The sequence below is a fragment of the Panulirus ornatus genome, chromosome 4, assembly GCF_036320965.1.
Source record: "Panulirus ornatus isolate Po-2019 chromosome 4, ASM3632096v1, whole genome shotgun sequence".
Lineage (NCBI taxonomy): Eukaryota > Metazoa > Arthropoda > Malacostraca > Decapoda > Palinuridae > Panulirus > Panulirus ornatus.
In genome coordinates, this window is record NC_092227.1 from 82,821,836 (window position 1) to 82,844,011 (window position 22,176).

Below are 22,176 nucleotides of genomic sequence, written 5' to 3' on the forward strand. Positions count from 1 at the left end.
AACTGTACTAGGTTACAGGTAGGGGAGGTTCTGTAATCCGCTGAAGCCACGGTAATGTGGGCAAATACACGATGAAGGTGTGCTAAAAATGTGGATCTAAACCGTGCAGTATTTTCTAAAGGATTCCTTCCCATCGAGCTGTGGACGATGGTATATTGGATACAAAATGATTGATGGATGACGGTGTTCAGACGATATTGGCTCCTTAATAAATACACCAGTATCCTTTCAGGGTTATAAGAGAGAATGGAATATAGTTTCTTTTTCGTTTTTCTTTCAAACTATTCGCTATTTCCCGCGTTAGCGAGGTAGCGTCAAGAACAGAGGACTGGGCCTTTGAGGGAATAACCTCGCCTGGCCCTCTTCTCTGTTCCTTCTTTTGGAAAATTAAAAAAAAAAAAACGAGAGGGGAGGATTTCCAGTCCCCCGCTCCCTCCCCTTTTAGTCGCCTTCTACGACACGCAGGGAATACGTGGGAAGTATTTTTTCTCCCCTATCCCCAGGGATATAATATATATATATATATATATATATATATATATATATATATATATGCTTAATGGTGATAATTTCCTTTGAGTGGTCATTAAAATTGAAGTGGTTTGTTCAGTGTTTCTGAAAGTAACACTACATTTCTTTATTCTGTCTAATTATGACTTGATGACTGTTTCGCGCTTCAGCGAGGTAGCGCTAGGGATAGGAGAGAACGAATTCTTCTCACGTATTCTCTGCTGGTCGTAGACGACTAAAAGGGAGAGGGGGGAGGGGGGCTTAAAATCCCCCCATCCCGTTTTTTACTTTTTCAAAAAATAAAAAAAAAGGGGGGGAACAGAGAAAAGGGCCAGGTGAGGATATTCCCTGTAAGGCTCAGTGTTTTTTCTTTTATTGTTTCTAAATCATTAGTGGTGGTTTAATCTGCCTAGATAATTTTTTTTTTGCCCATCTGCCAAATGTGCCTCGAAAATGAACTCCCTCATATTTTCATATTTTACTTTCATATTTAATTTTCAATTTCATATTTAATTTAATTTTCATATTTATTTAAACATATTTTCAAAAAGGTGTCACTTGTTTTGATAATGTCCAGAGCAACATACGACGGCTGGTGGCACCTGTATGCCCTTCAGGAACATGGAAGACACAACTGATTTTAATTTTCTTAAACTTGAAATGTAAAATTAGTGAACGTACGAATTGGAATTTGTCTCCTTTTTTTATACACTGGCGGCTACAAGTCCTCATTATCCCCTGTTAATCATGACATCTGAAAAGGGAATCTGATTATCACTCCACCATGAATTGGACGAAGTCATTCCAATCGTCATGTTTTGAGAGGAATGAATTAGAATTTCTGTCTGTGAAGCAAATAGAAAACATGTCATAGACATATATCGTAACCACATTTGCTTGTGGAAAGATTATTTGGGCAGTAATGCACTTTCAACGTTTTCTATGGATAGATTAGTTAGAAAAGGAGATGCAGAGTTTCCCATAGCCATACGATATATTTGTTTATTTGTTTATGATAAGCTCCTTTCGTGATGCAAACATTATCGTCCTCAACACAGACATTCACTAGCTGAGTATACATTTTTTTCCTAGTTGTTACGTTCAATTGTAAAATGTCATCTTGGGAACTGTTTCCTTCAAAACATCAATAGTTCCATCAACTTCCATCGAAGCTGCTTGCTTTTCATCTTCTCAAAACTTTCGTGAAATTACTTTGAAATACACTTTTTTTTTTCTCTCCCAGGGATTGCTAGAATTCAAAGAACTAATCATGCGTCCATATTGGAAGATCAGAACTGATTTCAATGTCCATATCAGACTTTCCTGGTTGAATTCATTGCATTATTTGGTTGACCTTTTCAGCCAGATGTTGTGATGGGTTCGCCCTGAAATATCCTGTGTCAATAGTGAGGTCTATTATGGAATCGATATTAGTGTTGATATATATATATATATATATATATATATATATATATATATATATATATATATATATATATATAGTGCATATAAGCGGTCACTTTCATAGACCTAACACGTAGAAGGTCCTGGGTTCGAATCCTTGCTGTTGGAGGGCATGATATATATATATATATATATATATATATATATATATGTATATATATATATATATATATATATATATATATATATATATATATATATATATATTATCCCTGGGGATAGGGGAGAAAGAGCTCTTCCCACGTATTCCCTGCGTGTCGTAGAAGGCGACTAAAATCTTAGGGAGCGGGGAGCTGGAAATCCTCCCCTCCCGTTTTTACTTTTCCAAAAGAAGGAACAGAGAAGGGGGCCAAGTGAGGATTTTCCCTCTTAGGCTCAATCCTCTGTTCTTAACGCTACCTCGCTAACGTGGGAAATGGCGAATATGTATGAAAACAATATGTATATATGTATATGTGTTACCAAGCTTTGCCTGCAACAGGTTACACCATTGGTGAAAACACACCTTTGGCGAGGATGTTTTAAATGTTAATACAGTCTCGTCATTGAACTTCTCACTCTAAAGGATTCTACATTTCCCTGCTCCTGGAAGCAACGCAGCCTCGGGCTGCGGTGGCCTTTTGAAAGCTCCAGAGTAACACCGTGACTCTTTCGTAGAAATTAGTCGTAGGATTTGAGAAAAGTGGCCAGAAAAATAAGCTCATAAACCTCAAGTATTCGACTTTATGTCAGACCATTAACAAGATTAATATTCCTGATACACAGTCCAAAGCTTGGAATTTCGAAATTTTTTTTTCCGGCGAGTTTTCATATGTAAGTGTTTCACGTGTATATGTGAATTACTACGACACACACACACACACACACACACACACACACACACACACACACACACACACACACACACACACACACTTTTCGCCCTCTCTTTCGATCTCTCTTTCCACACATTACTCAGTACTCCCAGAATCTTCGCCCCCTCACCCACCCTATGAGTTACTTAGGCTTCCATGGGTTCATTCCCTACGGTGTATCTCAGGGATGTAAAACACTCCACCTCCTGCATGTATTCTACGTTCAAACTCAAACTTCAAATAATGTTTCTTTGCGCTGCTTAACTTAATATCCTTGTTTGAATTCGCATTTACTCTCCTCCTCCTCCCTTCATACAACACATACTAAACTTTGCAGTTGCTTAATCGAAACTGCCACCAGTACAGTGTTATCAGCATACAGCAGCTTGTGATTGTGCGTATCTATATTCATATATATATATATATATATATATATATATATATATATATATATATATATATATATATATATATATAATTTTTTTTTTTTTTTTTTTTTGCTTTGTCGCTGTCTCCCGCGTTTGCGAGGTAGCGCAAGGAAACAGACGAAAGAAATGGCCCAACCCACCCCCATACACATGTATATACATACGTCCACACACGCAAATATACATACCTACACAGCTTTCCATGGTTTACCCCGGACGCTTCACATGCCCTGATTCAATCCACTGACAGCACGTCAACCCCGCTATACCACATCGATCCAATTCACTCTATTCCTTGCCCTCCTTTCACCCTCCTGCATGTTCAGGCCCCGATCACACAAAATCTTTTTCACTCCATCTTTCCACCTCCAATTTGGTCTCTCTCTTCTCCTCGTTCCCTCCACCTCCGACACATATATCCTCTTGGTCAACCTTTCCTCACTCATTCTCTCCATGTGCCCAAACCATTTCAAAACACCCTCTTCTGCTCTCTCAACCACGCTCTTTTTATTTCCACACATCTCTCTTACCCTTACGTTACTTACTCGATCAAACCACCTCACACCACACATTGTCCTCAGACATCTCATTTCCAGCACATCCATCCTCCTGCGCACCACTCTATCCATAGCCCACGCCTCGCAACCATACAACATTGTTGGAACCACTATTCCTTCAAACATACCCATTTTTGCTTTCCGAGATAATGTTCTCGACTTCCACACATTTTTCAAGGCTCCCAGAATTTTCGCCCCCTCCCCCACCCTATGATCCACTTCCGCTTCCATGGTTCCATCTGCTGCCAGATCCACTCCCAGATATCTAAAACACTTTACTTCCTCCAGTTTTTCTCCATTCAAACTCACCTCCCAATTGACTTGACCCTCAACCCTACTGTACCTAATAACCTTGCTCTTATTCACATTTACTCTTAACTTTCTTCTTCCACACACTTTACCAAACTCAGTCACCAGCTTCTGCAGTTTCTCAAATGAATCAGCCACCAGCGCTGTATCATCAGCGAACAACAACTGACTCACTTCCCAAGCTCTCTCATCCCCAACAGACTTCATACTTGCCCCTCTTTCCAAAACTCTTGCATTTACCTCCCTAACAACCCCATCCATAAACAAATTAAACAACCATGGAGACATCACACACCCCTGCCGCAAACCTACATTCACTGAGAACCAATCACTTTCCTCTCTTCCTACACGTACACATGCCTTACATCCTCGATAAAAACTTTTCACTGCTTCTAACAACTTGCCTCCCACACCATATATTCTTAATACCTTCCACAGAGCATCTCTATCAACTCTATCATATGCCTTTTCCAGATCCATAAATGCTACATACAAATCCATTTGCTTTTCTAAGTATTTCTCACATACATTCTTCAAAGCAAACACCTGATCCACACATCCTCTACCACTTCTGAAACCACACTGCTCTTCCCCAATCTGATGCTCTGTACATGCCTTCACCCTCTCAATCAATACCCTCCCATATAATTTACCAGGAATACTCAACAAACTTATACCTCTGTAATTTGAGCACTCACTCTTATCCCCTTTGCCTTTGTACAATGGCACTATGCACGCATTCCGCCAATCCTCAGGCACCTCACAATGAGTCATACATACATTGAATAACCTTACCAACCAGTCAACAATACAGTCACCCCCTTTTTTAATAAATTCCACTGCAATACCATCCAAACCTGCTGCCTTGCCGGCTTTCATCTTCCGCAAAGCTTTTACTACCTCTTCTCTGTTAGTGAAAGAGAAGAGAGAGGCATTTGGACGATTTTTGCAGGGAAAAAATGCAATTGAGTGGGAGATGTATAAAAGAAAGAGACAGGAGGTCAAGAGAAAGGTGCAAGAGGTGAAAAAAAGGACAAATGAGAGATGGGGTGAGAGAGTATCATTAAATTTTAGGGAGAATAAAAAGATGTTCTGGAAGGAGGTAAATAAAGTGCGTAAGACAAGGGAGCAAATGGGAACTTCAGTGAAGGGCGCAAATGGGGAGGTGATAACAAGTAGTGGTGATGTGAGAAGGAGATGGAGTGAGTATTTTGAAGGTTTGTTGAATGTGTTTGATGATAGAGTGGCAGATATAGGGTGTTTTGGTCGAGGTGGTGTGCAAAGTGAGAGGGTTAGGGAAAATGATTTGGTAAACAGAGAAGAGGTAGTAAAAGCTTTGCGGAAGATATATATATATATATATATATATATATATATATATATATATATATATATATATATATATATATATATATATATATATACGTATATATATATATATATATATATATATATATATATATATATATATATATATATATATATATATATATATATACGTATATATATATATATATATATATATATATATATATATATATATATATATATATATATATATATATATATATATATATGTGTGTGTGTGTGTGTGTGTGTGTGTGTGTGTGTATGTATGTATTTTTTTGGGATTATCCTGTTAAATTTAAAGCACTCTAGTAGGCCAGTATTACTTAGGCAACCCCATAGATAGGAAGCTCCCCGTTTTCTATGACAAAGAAAACGACCCTACACTTATTCGTAAACTCTTTAATTTGTTCGTTTGCGATACGGCTTTAAAGACCCTGAACAGTATATGCAATACGAGACGGCACTGCTGCGTATGTATAGATTCTCATTTTCGCGTGTCTATATTTTACGTTTTGTCTGTGGAATTCATAAAAAGGATTGTGTTTTATAAAGAATCGCTTTCAGAGTGAATGATTTTTTTTTTTCTGGTGTTTGAAATAGTTCAAACAGTTCTTCAGTTTTATTTTCTTTGTATGATATGTTTGTAACATTTAAACAGAAGGGTATTAAATATCTCCTAATATTTTTGTTTTTTCACTGGTTGTAACTATGATTAGAATGTTACCACAAAATCTATGGTCCGGAAAAACTGACCAAGTAATTTCTACCTGACGGGTTCGTATCCCATTTCCCTCGATGGGAGTTGGGAGTCTTGAAGATGGCATAGATTGAGACTATTGTATTGGTCATCTTCCGTTTCTCTCATGGATTTATTACTGGTCAAGGTTCAAGTGGCGATCCTCACTCAGGTATAGGTAGTAGTAACCTCATATTTCGTCACGTCCATCTTGAACCCTCTACTGTAGGTCATACGACTTTTCCAGCAGTATTGATCTCAAATACTCATACAGGCAACATCTGCGCTTACATGTCCATCCAGCCTTACAGTTCCCAGTGGGCTGCCTTTGTTCTTCGCTGAGGTCCTCATACCTCTTTCCCCCCTCCTCATTTCAGGCCTCATTCCTCACAATAGTTAGCCTCCGTCCTTCGCCAGAGGCCTCATGCATCTCATATTCCCCAGTATATGTGGCCTGTATCATGCGAGGAAGCTGTGGATTTTAATTTGCTCCAGTTGACGTCAGTTCTGCCAGCACTGACATCTCCGCCATTCTTTGCGTCCATCATTAAGTCACTTCGTCGTCGCTAAACGAATCTTCGTTTAACTCATTCGATTAATTAATTCTTAGTGAAACATTGATTACAGTGTAGATGCCATGCTAATAGTCATTTTAACTATAGACTTACCTTTTCTTTTGTATTGGTTCGTCTTCAAGACGTATCATGAATTCGTTGCCGAAGTGGGTACTAGACTTCGCTGTCCACACTTGACCCTGCAACGTGCAATACTTGCTTCCCTTCTCATTGACGACGGTGTACACGTATAGAGATTCCAAATCAGTTGCCTATACTTAGCTTAGATTCGCCAGACCTTCCTGCCGTATGGTGTATATAAGGTCAAGTATATAAGGTCTTGGATCATCTTTACGTCCAACCGCGCTTGACTTGCACTTTTGTAGCCCTCTTCTCCACTCACTTGTTTCTCTCACCTGCCTCAAAGCTCTGGCGTTCGCTCATTCACTCGGTCGCTGGCAACTGTTTGCTGACATAGTTGACCGCGCCCTAGGTAAACACACCTCTCATTCACTGGCGGCTGCTTATGTACGGAGACTGGCATCGGATGTGAGTCTCTCTCTCTCTCTCTCTCTCTCTCTCTCTCTCTCTCTCTCTCTCTCTCTCTCTCTCTCTCTCTCTCTCTCTCTCTCTCTCTCTCTCTCTCTCTCTCTCTCTCTTTCTCTCTCTGACACTATGCTAGGGGCGTGGGTTTGTTTTTATCTGCTGTGCGATAGTGGATGTATATATGTTTGTGCTTAGTCTCATATTTTGCGATATAGAAAAGAAGAATTTACGCTTGTATTGCTCCATCTTGGAACTTAAGTTTGCTCACCAGCAGTTAGCGTCAAGGAATAGACGACTGAGTTCTTAAGGATGATATATATATATATATATATATATATATATATATATATATATATATATATATATATATATATATATATATATGCCTAAGCCAGGTACCCAGTTTATCGACACCAACCCCGTAGGGAAGGATGAACAGCTGGATTGACTGTGGACCACCTGCCGCAATCAGGATTCGAACCTACGAACTCGACGCTGGGCGGCCCATGAATGCGTCATGGTTAGCGACCCTAACCACTACACCACGGAAGTCCTCAACATATGGTTTCCGCTCATTAACAGCCAATGAGGCTCCTTCATCTTCTGGATTGTGTCTGCATCCGAATGTGTTTCACTCAGGCTATGGTAAGTGCATTACCGAGTGACATGTCCAGATGGAGGTATTCCCGAGTAGATAGGTAGAACCTTTCACTTCAGTTTGAAACTACTGTGTGACTATCCTCTTGACCTCGAGCCTTGTCATCTAAGTCTTATCACATGAAAGGCATAATCGTGGTGAAAGAACGAAGGCAGCAGCAGCAGAAGCGGCAGCATCAGCGCCACCTTTGACATAGTGATGGAGCTGCCAAGAGGAGTAGTGATGGAGCTGTCATGATCAGTGTTGGAACTTCAGACTAAAGCTGATCGCGCTGGAAGGAAGACCTCAAGTCAGCGCGGTGGTGTAAGCGATCGGCTCGGGCCTTCCCCCTCCCTGACGTCAGAGGTGCGCGGTGACGGAGGCCATGAGGCTGAAGTGATGTAACAGCTGTTGAGGGAGGGAAGGAGGGAGGGACTGGGGGATGGTGGGTGGGAGGGAGATAGGGAGGGAAGGGGGAATGGGGCGCTGCTCCTGCCAGTGACGTTAACCGCGGGAGAACTAAGGCCTCGGGGTGGGAGGGTGCATTGGATTGTGTCTGCCGGCGAGAAGGAGGCGGCGGGCGTAGTGGTAAACTACACCACAAAAGGTAGGAACTCTGCCGTTGGTGAAGTGGCTTGGTGAAGAAGGGTTCTTTAAGAACAGGCTCGGGATGGTGGTTTTTTCCAGAATCGTCATACGTTATGATACACGCCTTTGCCATTCAAGCACTCGCTGTAAACGGGTGTTCTTGTCTTTTGTCTGTCTTCCATGTGAATGGCTGGAACTCTGGAAGGTTGGTGTCTCACCAAGATGCTGGAACTCTGCAAGGTTGGTGTCCCATCGAAGCGCTGGAACGCTAAAACACTTGTGTTCCACTGAAGTGCTGGAACTCTGGAACATCAGTGTCTCACTGAAGTGCTGGAACGCTGGAACATTCGTCCCCCACTGAAGTGCTGGAACTCTGGAACATTAGTCACAAACTGAAGTACTGGAACGCTGGAACATTGGTATCTCACCGGAGTCACCACGTAAAACTTAGTCGCCGTGGGACACTGGATGCGTTCAGTGGCTTCATTAGGCATTATTCATACGACTTGACTTGGAGTCTGTTTAAGGAAGAGGCTCAGAGGCAGAAATAGTTACGCGAAAACACCAAAACTAAGAATGATCAACAACTGAGGCATTATTCCAGTCCACACAGAGGCCTTCAATTCAGACATGATTAACGAGAGTAGAGCATTCTTGGCCACACAGGCAAACTTTGTATCTAAATTAACGTCCACTTTGGCCAAATATGTCCTGTGGCACTGGCTACAAGGAATTTTTTTAAACGCCATGATTATCTTCTTGAGCTTTTCTTTAGCATACATCGACAAGAATGCTACCCATGTTACTGGAGTACTCAAAAACTATGTACAGTTATTATTGGTACATCATTCCCTTTCTGTGTTGTACGTGGAGGGAGTATTACCCTGGTAGGGCCTCATCTCTTGAACGTTCTCTGTTGTCATTATAAACATAAATTTACGTGCGTTGTCTACAGTAACCACGTTCTCAGTCGTTCTGTTCCATTTACCCACCACTTTCTTAGATATTATTTGGACGTTTCTTGCTTTATGTTACGTTCTCTGGTTGTTCTATCGCTACATTTCTCGAAGACTTGTTCTAAACCGACCACGGAATGGATCTTTTCCAATAACTTAAATAAAAGCTGTAATCAGGTCACCCTTCACTGTTATCTCTTACAATGTGGGCAGATTTAAAGCCTCTTCCAGGAACTTTGCTCCTTAATTTTGGTGCTATCTTTGTTGCCCTTCTTTGGACACGCACTGTTAGCTATTTGTGCTTATTTAGGTGTGGTGACTCAAATTTAAGAAGCATCTTCTGATTTTTGCCATATGTAGGATATGACCAGCTTGCCAAGTATTTCCTTATCCAGATACTTGAAGGCTTTTCTGTTATTTGCCAGAAGACGACTTTTTTCCTAAACTTTTCTCCTAATGTAAGAACCTGGTGATAAGTTAGAGTGTATGTTGATCCTGAAGCTTATTTCCTGCTAGATGATAATCATATATTAAGATTTTTGACCATTAACCTCCTGAGTGGTTAGGGGATTTAACACTGTGAAAGTTTGTTTTGATCACATTGGTTGATTTGCTTAAGATATTCTAGCTTTTTAATTAGCATCAGATGGTGATTCATTCGTGTTCCAAATAATGTGGGTTACTGATTCTTAGGACTGATAGAAATAAACCCAAAAGAATACTTTTCTTCGTTACTTCAGTATAATTGCCGACACAGATGTGAAAAACAGCCTGAGTGAGTAGGTGAGGAGGTGCATTTTACTTTATTTCTCTGCCTCTACCACGAAAATGATTATGACCACAGGAAACCAGTACTATCCTTGAGCAGATACCCTCACCAGGAACCATCCATCACGCCCTCTGTTATCTGTATATTCCATGTGCAACAACGCTGCTCTGTCAACACAGTTGGGTGTGCCTCATGGCTCCAGTCTTAACTAAGAGGCTAGGCATTTCTCGTCCACGTACAACACAGAACCTCACCACCACTTAGTACAGGTTTATCCTTGCCATAGCTTCACTCACCTTTTTTTTGTTCCACTCGAACCACAGTTCCACCCAAGCCGCTGTTCCACCTAGTTCACATCTACAGTAAAGTTCCACCTACACTGCAACTCCACCTACACCACACCGTAACATAGGTGTATCAACATATACGACAATTCCACCCGTATCACTGGTCCGTCCACATCACTGGTCCACCCAAGCCACTTGTCCACCTAGAGAACTATCCACTCACATCAGCTGTTGACTCGTGTCACTGGCTCCCTCACATCACTGATCACGTCAACCACACCCATTGCTCCACCTCAACACTGCTCCACCTATAACAATATTCCACCCCTCATCACTCCTCAAACGCCACCACTTTGACCCACCACTGCAATGTTGCGTCCACCCTCACCACCCCTCATTCATAACGCTGCTTTAACCTCATCGTTGCTCCGCTCGTACTGCAACTCACCGTATCCTAGTGCTCACCTCCGGCACTCTCGCTTTTATCCACACCAGTGCTCTACCAACAACGCTCTGCTCTGCCCCCAAAACGTTTCGGCGTTTCTATACCTCAAGCTCATACATGCGGTGTATTTGCTATGCTCGCTCCCATGTTACGTTGAGATCACGGATCTGTGTTGCTCGCTCTTCTGTTTTACCCCGAGACCACACCGCTCAGTGTCAGACGTCGCTATCGACCATCAATAATTGTATACCTCAGTCACACTTGACATTACTTCACCACTCATACGATTGTTGTGTTTACACTTATGATTCTCGAGGTTCATCTCTCTCCTGACATCACTACTGTTCCACTTGAACCACTGGTCCACCTGTACTCCTCCCATACTGCTCTCCCATTTGCATACCACTTATATCACCTCAGATTCCACCTACACCACCTCCTTGCCGTACCTGGTGTCTATAATTCATGCAACTAATCCTCAGCTGTCCTCTCACCGCCGTTCGGGCCAAATCAATGATCTCCACACACCGTGGCCTTTGCACCAGAATCACTCCTCGTCTCACTCCACTCTTCCTCCCACGTAGGTCTTCCACCCACGCCGCAGCTCCTCCTCACGCATCAGCTTTCCCTCAACTTTCCACATCACTATGCATTTCTCACACCACCATTCCAACCGCATTACTGCTCTCATAACACCCGATAATCTAGCCCCCATCCACCGTTCCTCCCACATCACCATTCTGCCCCACACATCACCACTTTCTCAACGTCGATATTCCAGCCACACCCACTGCTCTTCCCACACCACTGCTCCCTCCACGCCATCACTCTGCCCATAGCACCTCTAGATGGAGACCGTAGACACATCCACAGCCATCACACAAACGCTGCCTCAACACAACACGGCTGCTGTTTATATGGAAATTCTGTTTTTCTTGGTCTCCTTCGGGCGTTTTGCATATTCCTTTCCCTCCTCCTCCTCCTCTTCTTCTTCCTCCTCCTCCTCCTCCTCCTCCTCCTCCTCCTCCTCCTCCTCCTCCTCCTCCACCTCCTCGCTGGTTCTCTGTTGTGACTCGTCTGTCATCTTTTCGTATGTATGAGCTCTGGATACACTGAAGAAAGCCAAGTGACATTGTCTTTTTGCAACAGGCTCAGTTTCTACCGTTCCACGACTTGTACTTTTTCTACCACTGTTCCATCCTTACTGATCACTTACTGGTCTTCCATCCCGGCTACTGTTCCATCCTTAATACTTCTCCATCTCGACTACTATTCCACGTTTGATACTTCTCCATCCATATTTTTCCTCATTTTCTGTTTTTGTATCATCTACACCACTATTCACTCCACACTAAAGGTTCGATCATTATCGCTTCTCCATCCCAACAACTGTTCCATCCCTACCACTGTTCCATGGTCACCACTGTCCCAATATTTTTCCACTGTTCCATTAGCATTATTGTTTCCTTCCACCACTGATCCATCCAAACCATTGTTCAGTCTCCTCCACTTTTCCATCCTTGCCACTCTTTGATCTTCGTCACTGTTCCATCATCAACGTTTCTCTTCCAACCATACTGCAGTCTCCAACGTTCCACTCATATTGTTTCCATCAGCGTTTCTGTATTCCAATCATATTGCTTCCATCAACGTTTCTGTTCCTCTTATATTGCTTCCAGTAACGTTTCTTTTCCACTTTTATTGCAGTCATCAACGTTTTTGCTCCAGACACATTGCTTCCTTCAACTCCTCAGTTCCACCCATATTGCATATGGTGAAAATCAAATTTCTACATCATTATATATATATATATATATATATATATATATATATATATATATATATATATATATATATATATATATATATATATATATATATATATGGGTATATATATATATATATATATATATATATATATATATATATATATATATATATATATATATATATATATATATATATATACCCCCATAATTAATCGCCGTTTCCTGAGCTAGCGAGTGAGCGTCAGGAACATCCATTCTCCAGCTGTCATGTGTATTGGACCAAAACCACAGCTCCCTGTCCACATCCAGTCCCAGCAGACTTGTCCATGGTTTACCCTGGACACTTCACAAGCCCTGGTTCTGTCTATTGAAAGCACGTCGACCCCAGTGCACCATATCGTTTCAGTTAAATGTCTTCCGTGCTCGCCTTCCACCCTCCTGAATGTTAAAGCTCCGATCTCTTGAAATCTTTTTCACTCCATCCTTCCGAATCCAGTTTGGTCTCCCCGCTCTCCTCGTTGCCTCCATCTCTGACACATATATCCTCTTTGTCAATCTTTCCTCACTACCCATTCTCTCCATCCGTCCAAACAATATCAGCACACCCTCTTCTACTTTCTCAACCACACTCTTTTTATTGCCACGCATCTCTCTTACTCTTTCATTACTTACTCGATCAAACCACCTCACACAACATATTGTACTCGAGCATTTCACTTCCAACACATCCACCCTTCTCCGTACATCCTTATCTATAGCCCATGCCTCGCACCCATATGGTATTGTTGGAAATACTCTTCAAACATACCCATATTTATCCTTTCAGACAACGTTATTCCTTTCCACACATTCTTCATTGCCCCCAGAACCTTCATCCTCTCCCCAGCCCAGTGATTCATTTCCGCTTGCATGGTTCCATTCGCGCTGCCATGTATTAAGTAACGGGAGACAGGGGGAGACAGACTCTGAAATCGCACAAATTCTTATGATGCACTTTTAAACTCTCTTTTCCCATCCCCCACCACTCCGTCTCCGCCAGAGGCCAAGATCCCAGCATGAGGAGAGGCGTGAAAAATTTGTCTTGTTTTCCAACGATGATAGAGGTCCTATATTGGATGAGTCCACGAAGGTTGAGAGAGAGAGAGAGAGAGAGAGAGAGAGAGAGAGAGAGAGAGAGAGAGAGAGAGAGAGAGAGAGAGTCGAAGAGTCCTTCTCCTCCTCCTCTCCCCGAAGTTGTGTACAGGCGAAGGAAAGTTTAAGGACCGACACGGGAAAAGTTAGAGTGGGTTGATCCGGAGAGGGACAAGTTTGAATTGAACGTACAGTGGAGGCTGTAGAGTCAGTATTATGAATGAACATTGGCGGATTATTTTTCCACCAGGGATGGAGCGAGAGTGGAGGCTGATAGAATGAAAGGCACTGGTGGTCGTCTGGTCGAGTGACAAGAACTGTGGTCTCGTTGGCTGAAAGATATTGACCTTAAACACTGAAGGTGTATTGGTCGAAATGCATCCTGGTTGCGATAGTCCCTGTCCATCCCTAAGGGTTGGTCGGTGGAATAGGATGGCCTTGATTAGGTCCTCAGCTGCCCATGCCATCTCAACAAACACATAAAAAAAAAAAGATAAAATGAAGTAATATGGTCGAGTGATAACATATGTGGCCCTTATTGACTGAACTATACTGACATTATACAGTATAGACTTATAGAGTGAATGGCATTTGGAGTGTTAGGGTTGTGTGAAAGCAAATGTGGTCCATACTGATTGAAGAATAGTGATATGATATAGCCTATCCTTGTGTATGGGAGTGAAAAGTGTGTGGAGTTGTTGTTTGTCAGGGTGAGGCAATGCTAAAACCTTCTCTTAAGCATCATATTGCAGGCCTGATTGCACACCCTTCACTCCATCCCCTTCAAAGCTCCCACAACTTTACGTAACTTGAAATGTAACCTTGGCTATGAAATGTGAGGGTAGAGCGGGTCTGGTTATTCCTATAGTTGGAAGGTAAACACGAGAATGGTGTTAGGTGTTGAAGTGGAATCTGATTGTGAGAGTAAAACGTATGAGTGATGTGTGAGGATTTGAGAGTGTATCGTGGAGTGTGAAAATGAAATACTGCTGTGGTGTTGGAGTGTGAAGATATAACACTGGTGTGGTTTTGGAGTGTGAAGATATAACACTGGTGTGGTTTTGGAGTGTGAAGATATAACACTGGTGTGGTATAGAGTGTGAAGATGAAACACTGGTGTAGCATGGGGTATGAAACTGAAACACTGGTGTAGTATGGGGTATGAAACTGAAACACTGGTGTAGTATGAGGTATGAAACTGAAACACTGGTAGAGTATAGTGTCTGAAACTGAAACACGTGTAGTATGAGGTATGAAACAAACACTGATGTAGTATGAGGTATGAAACAAACACTGGTGTAGTACGAGGTATGAAACTGAACCAATGGTGTAGTATGGGGTATGAAAATGAAACACTGGTGTAGTATGGGGCATGAAACTGAAACACAGGTGCACTATGGAGTGTGAAGATGAAACGTGGGTGTGACATCGAGTGTAGAAACGAAGAACAAGAACTCTCCCAGAGACCACAACAGAACTTTTATGTTCTGCGAGCAATGAGGCGAACCATGTGTTCATGGGAGTGTGTCACAGGGTCATGGAGGATTGTAACACTTGGTCTGAAAATTGTGCTTTGGGTTACGAGAATGTGCCATGAGGTCAAGAGCTCTGATGTTATGGTAAATTCGGTTTATTTTAGGTGTAATGCGTGTTCGACCGATCTTGGCGTGTTCTTTCGAGGTTAAAAGATGTTCTGGGTTCACTCATTTAAAACTTGAAGGAAAACAAGGTATGGAAATAGAGAGCTTTGTAGGCGTTGAATGTGAAATGCTAACGAGGGAGGGAATCTGTGAATTATTAATTAACAAAACTAGTGAAGAGACTGAATGGATAGGATCAGCCCAATGAAGGTAGTACGTGGGAAAGAAGATCATGAGGGTGTGCAGGACCTGATACACATACTGCATTCAGGTGTATGAATAGTATAAGGTTGGGTAATAGGAAGGGTATGAGGGGTGGCGAATGATGGATGGGATGGGAATATGAGTTTGGCTTTTATTGATGGGATGGGAATATGAGATTGGCTTTTATTGATGGGATGGGAATATGAGATTGGCTTTTATGGATGGGATGGGAATATGAGATTGGCGTTTGTGGATGGGATGGGAATGTGAGATTGGCTTTTATGGATGGGATGGGAATATGAGTCTGGCCTTTATGGATGGGATGTGAATATGAGTCTAGCGTTCATGGCAGGGGGGTGAATATGATGCTATTGGGAAATCCTCCCTTCCAGTTCTTGACGTCGCCTTGCTAACGCGGGAAGTAGCGAATGTGTATGAAAAAAAAAAGTCTACTTATGATATATTCATGAACTCATATTGGGAGGAAAAAAATTTCAGAATGCCTTCATAATTCTTCATTAATAAGTGTACAGTTTATACTTCCCTCCTTTATGCATTTCTAGTTGGCAGGAGTCACTCTGTTTATACTTTTTATTATGTATTATTTTATTTATTTATTTTGCTTTGTCGCTGTCTCCCGCGTTTGCGAGGTAGCGCAAGGAAACAGACGAAAGAAATGGCCCAACCCACCCCCATACACATGTATATACATACACGTCCACACACGCAAATATACATACCCATACATCTCAATGTACACACATATATATATATATATATATATATATATATATATATATATATATATATATATATATATATATATACAAACACAGACATATACATATAAACACATGTACATAATTCATACTGTCTGCCCTTATTTTTATGTGTCATGTATTTTTTTGGGTAAAGAATTTCATGTAAGAATAAGACAAACAAGATATTTATTTTGTTACGTATTTTCAGGTGTGTGGAATATGCCAGTGACTGTATAAGTCTGCTTAACATAGCAGACGACTTAAGGTAAGTCTGGAAAGCTTTCTTTACTACATATCTTCTCAGGCTTTAGCTCTGGTAAAGCAGACGACTTAAGGTAAGTAAAGAAAGCTTCGTATGTGATATTAGTTAAGCTTTAGCACATTCACGTAAGTGAAATGATTCTGAGAAGGGTTTGTATCAAACTTGTCCATATATGATTTTAAAAAGAATATAGGTAAATACTAAATGGTGTCGTATGGTACTTTATTGTGCTTTAAAATTTTAGGTTGATGCTTTTAATGACTTTAGGTGGCTATAAAAGCTCCAGGTTTTACATATAGCCTGAAAGGTTTTTAAGTTTAACCTGAAAAACGATTTTTTTTTTTTTTAGGTAACTGCGAATTGTTGGTTAAATTCGTTCGATAAAGGTTCAAGTACATCTCAAAAGACAACATCTCCAGATGCAAAGGAGAATGTTCTCTCCCGTTTATAGACCACAGGAGGAAGAGACATACACAAACACATTCTGTTTACATTTAGCTGCTGAGGTTTTCGAATACGTTTTGGTAATGGTTGCAGTTAACGTATAAATTGATTACTTAATCATGATAAGACTAAGGGTACCTTAAAGATACCAGTAGAATTATAAGCTATGTATGTGTGTGTGTGTGTGTGTGTGTGTGTGTGTGTGTGTGTGTGTGTGTGTGTGTGAAACACATTAAGTTCCCAAGTGCACTTTCGTGTAATTATCACATCATTAGGGGAGACACAAGAAAGAAATATAACAGTCACTTTATTTACAAGTACATATAATGAAAACTAGCCATAAAGATATTTCCCTATAGAACCTTTACAAACCTTTCGTAAGAAATTGCTCACCAAATTACTTACTAATTTTTTTTTCCAAACCACGTCCAGCTGGAGTGCTGGAAACTGTTAACGTAATTCCCTCTGCTATTATGAAGACTGGCATTTTACCAGATGCATATTTTTTTTGTGTGTGTACGGTTGTGAGTGCTGCGTATCCCTTGGCAGTAATTCAAGACTGGATTTTACATAAACTCCAGAATACCAACTAAAGAAATTATATTCATCTTGCGTGAAATTCATCGTGTTGCAAGGGAGGAATAATCCTTCTTGCATCTGAGGTGAGCAATATCGACTCTCTCTCTCTCTCTCTCTCTCTCTCTCTCTCTCTCTCTCTCTCTCTCTCTCTCTCTCTCTCTCTCTCTCTCTCTCTCTCTATATATATATATATATATATATATATATATATATATATCAGATCGCTCGTTCCCTAAGTACAGGAAACCTGATCTCAAACTCATCCTTGTTCCCAACAGTTTAGGAACCATTGACCCTCTGAAGACTCGCCCATGTCCAACCGAGTGGAATGAACCTTTGGGAGTCGAAGCCCGAAGCAGCCTGTCTGAACCGCACTCTCTGGTGATGGATTCCACATTATCTTCCTGCAAAGAGCCAGCAACCGACTGTAGTATGCTTGTGACGCGGGGATCGACTTTGTGACGCGGGGATCGACTTTGTGACGCGGAGATCGACCTTGTGACGCGGGGGGGTCGACCTTATGACGCGGGGATCGACTTCGCTTTCTCTTGTGTCGAGATTTGAGGATTCGTTTCGTTTTTTGTCTCCTGTTTCCATTTGAATATTCTTTTCGTGGATGGTCAGTAAAGTGTCGTTAGTTTTGAAACATTTTTTTTATTAAGTACGGACGGATGATTATATATATATATATATATATATATATATATATATATATATATATATATATATATATATATATATATCGTTATGAACGCCTTTGCAACAGCAGAAATAAGAAGAGTAAACACCAGCGAGGTAAAAGGTTCAGTTAAATCCTGACGCTTTATCCCCCCGCGTCAAGAATTCCTATCAACATAACGAATGTATTGCCAATATACACGTACATAAAACCTGCCACAATATCACAACCGCCTCACGCCATCATAACCATGCATGGAGACCTTACTCTTACAAGCAGCGAACGTCGCACATCACTCAACCTTATATATATATATATATATATATATATATATATATATATATATATATATATATATATATATATATATATATATATTGTAGCTAGTATGACGACGGATAAAAACATGTCCTTCCCCCCCCCAAATCTATGCCATTCTAGTTGATAGATTCAGGTCTAAAATAGAATGAAAACGAACACAGCAGAGATGGATTTAAGCCCCACAGTTGTGTGTACACCTGACTCATAAACCTAGGAAATGACTGAAAATGGTTGAGAAAGGCACATCTTCCCTTTTCTAAGAATGAATGAGATATTGTTACATTTAATCCTCATGTGTCTAATGTCCACAAGAACTATAGGAAGCAGCAGCTAGGAATTATACACATCGACACTTTGAATCGTATTTTGAAGCATCTCAGTGACACTGCTTCAATAAATCCTTTATCCTTTATCGCCTGAAACGTACCATGATTGGTTTCGGTGAGACCTCGAGCACTTGAACCGTACTATGAGACCTCGAACACCTGAACCGAATCGTGGGACGTTTTAGTGATGCGTAGATCATTCGAACCGAACGTGAACTGCTTCAGAGCTCGAACCCTGCTTTGCATTTCTAAAGCAGGATTTCTAAAGGTACTTGGGAAGCGGCTCTGAATTTCGACAAAAGTACCCACCGTGTTCCCAGGGGAATATCTGAGATTCATAAACATATACAAGGAAATGGACCGAATCTTTTCCAATAGGCATTTCGCTTCATAGCAGGTCGTTGTGCTGCTTCACACAAAAAGGTTCGAGCAGAGGGTATATAATTCGAGTAATATTTGTGGTCCATTTTTCCCCGTTTTTTTCACGCAGAAGAGTGAAGCGTTACGACAAAATGTAAAAGTGCTACACCAAAAAAAAAAAGATGAAATTTTTAGCCTGTTATAGCCTGGAAAAAATTGGCATTTTACTTTGAGAGATAATGAATTTGCCTGTGAAAATCCTTCACATTTGTGGCTTTTGGTTGTTATTCATTTGTTCTACCTCAGTTATTTGCTCTTTTGTGCTTACATCTTTGTTAATAAGTAATTAAGCCTTTAGTTTACACTGTTTTCAAATATTTTTTTTTTCTTGTCGCCTTTCACCCCGTTAGCAGAGTAGAGCCACTGACAAACAACAGAAATGGCTTCGTTCGCTCACACCCAGTCTCTAACTGTAATGATCAGTGCCCTGAAACTACATCCCCTACAGACCTTTCCATGTTTTGCCAAGACCGCTTCATATACCCTGGTTCAATCCAGCGACAGCACGTCGCCCCCTGTATACCACATCGTTCCGGTTCAGTGTATCTTATGCTCGCATACACCCTCCTGCATGTTCAGGTCCCAAACACTCTAAACTTCTTCACGCTTTCACATTCAAAAATCACCACTTTAATCTTCCTCTACGACACACGGGGAACATGAAGATAGAATTCTTTCTTTTCTCTCCTACGGACAGTAAGGGAAATAAAAGGGTAAGAGAGATGTGTGGTAACATATATGGTGTTGAGTGAGGAGAAGAGGGTGTGTTGAAATGGTTTGGACATATGGAGAGAATGAGTGGGGAAACGTTGGCAAAGAGGATATATGTGTCAAAAGTGGAGAGAACCGCTTCCATGCTTATATTCTCTGCCATTTTCACTCTCAGAAATCTGTAGCACTTCACTTTCTCAATCTTTTTCTCTATTCAAATTTACCTCCCAACTAACATGTGCCTCGACCCTGCTGAGCTTAATTACCTTGCTTTTGCTCTCATTCACTTTCATCTTTCTCCTTTCACACAATGTTCTGAACTCAGTCACCAGCTTCTACCGTTTCTTTCTCAAATCAGCCACCAGTGCTGTATCATCAGCAAACAATACACTAAGTATCCTTACCAACCAATCATCAACACAGTCACCTTTTCTTAATAAATTCAACTGCAATACCATCCACTCCAGCCGCCTTGCCGTATTTCATCTTATGTAAGTTTTCCACCATCTCTTCTGTTCCCCAAACCACTCTCCCTAATTCTCTGACTTTGCACACCACGACCAGAACACCCTACATCTGTCGTCAAACACTTTCAAAAAAACCTACAAAATACACACTCCATCTCATTCTCACTTTATCACGACCTGTTATCACCTCCCCCTTACCTCCTTCCAAAGCGTCTTTTTATCCTTCGTAAAGTTTAATGATACTCTCTCACCCCAACTCTCATTTGCCCCCATTTTCCACCTCCGTATCTTCCTCCTAACTCGCATCTTTTGCCATTCTACACACAATCTCTCCTAGCACTTCCTCACACTTACTCTCACCACTTTCTTCTCTCCACATCTATTTTTTTTCCTCTTTTTTTGAAAACTTCTACAAAGTTTCACCTTCGCCTTCACAAGCTAGGGATCAGACATCCAACCAAATGCCCTTCTTACATCCAGAAGTCTCTCTTCTACACGCCTATCAGTTGTGTATTCTGATAATACCCGCTGACCTTCGCTCCTACTCACATACGTATACTTGTGTATGTCTGTCTCTTTTTAATCCAGATATTCCCAATCACCCGTCTTTTTTTCAGGACAGACTATGATGATCACCCTAATCTGTGATGTTAACGTGCTGGTTTCGTGTGATGCTAATCGATGGAACGCGTTGACAACAAAAATCACAATCACCATTACCACAGCACTTGTTACAACCCCTTAAACCACAGCCACAACCAAGAACACCACAACACTACACTTCACAATCGCCCACCAAACCCACTGCTTACGTCACAATCTCGAACACCAAGGCTAACCACACAACCACTAATACTACTGGACACACCACAACCACACTCACCACAATATACCAACAACCACCATGATCATAACCCGTCTCATAACCACTCACACCGAAGCACACACCGAAAGCACTGTGACCTCAACACATCAGACCCACCAGCAGCAAAACACACATCACATCTCCAAACATTACAACACACACCACAGGCAAACTGCACCACCACTACCACTCACTCACTCCCTCACTCACTCACACCGAGTCTATATCGACGGCTTCATGTCAGGGAGTATGAGGAGTGTAATTCAATCCCTTGCAGGCTGCCTATCGTTTTATTGTACGTGGGTTATCAGGTAACCTCCACTGGTCACCCACAGATGCCAAAAAAAGAATAGAAATAACCTATTGGTTACCACACTCCGACCACTGTATCAAGGACGTGTCTCCCGTCATGACCACTGCCGTCATGAAGAAAATAACATGCACCCGTGACCCTGTGTTTGACCCCGTGTCCTGCCAGGCGCACCTGTGACCCTGTGTTTGACCCTGTGTCCTGCCAGGCACACCTGTGACCCTATGTCCTTCCAGGCGCACCTATGACCCTGTGTTTGACCCTGTGTCCTGCCAGGCGCACCTGTGACCCTGTGTT

General features: G+C 41.4%; 1 protein-coding gene across 1 annotated transcript in view; it reads left to right on the forward strand.

Annotated features, from left to right (window-relative positions):
- The window catches only part of LOC139745998 (uncharacterized), a 498,500-nt gene that overhangs the window by 88,119 nt on the left and 388,205 nt on the right, over positions 1 to 22,176 (forward strand). Inside the window, exon 2 of the mRNA XM_071656776.1 lies at positions 16,704 to 16,760. The gene's annotated coding sequence lies outside the window, so the exon portion shown is untranslated. The remainder of the gene's footprint in view (positions 1 to 16,703; positions 16,761 to 22,176) is intronic.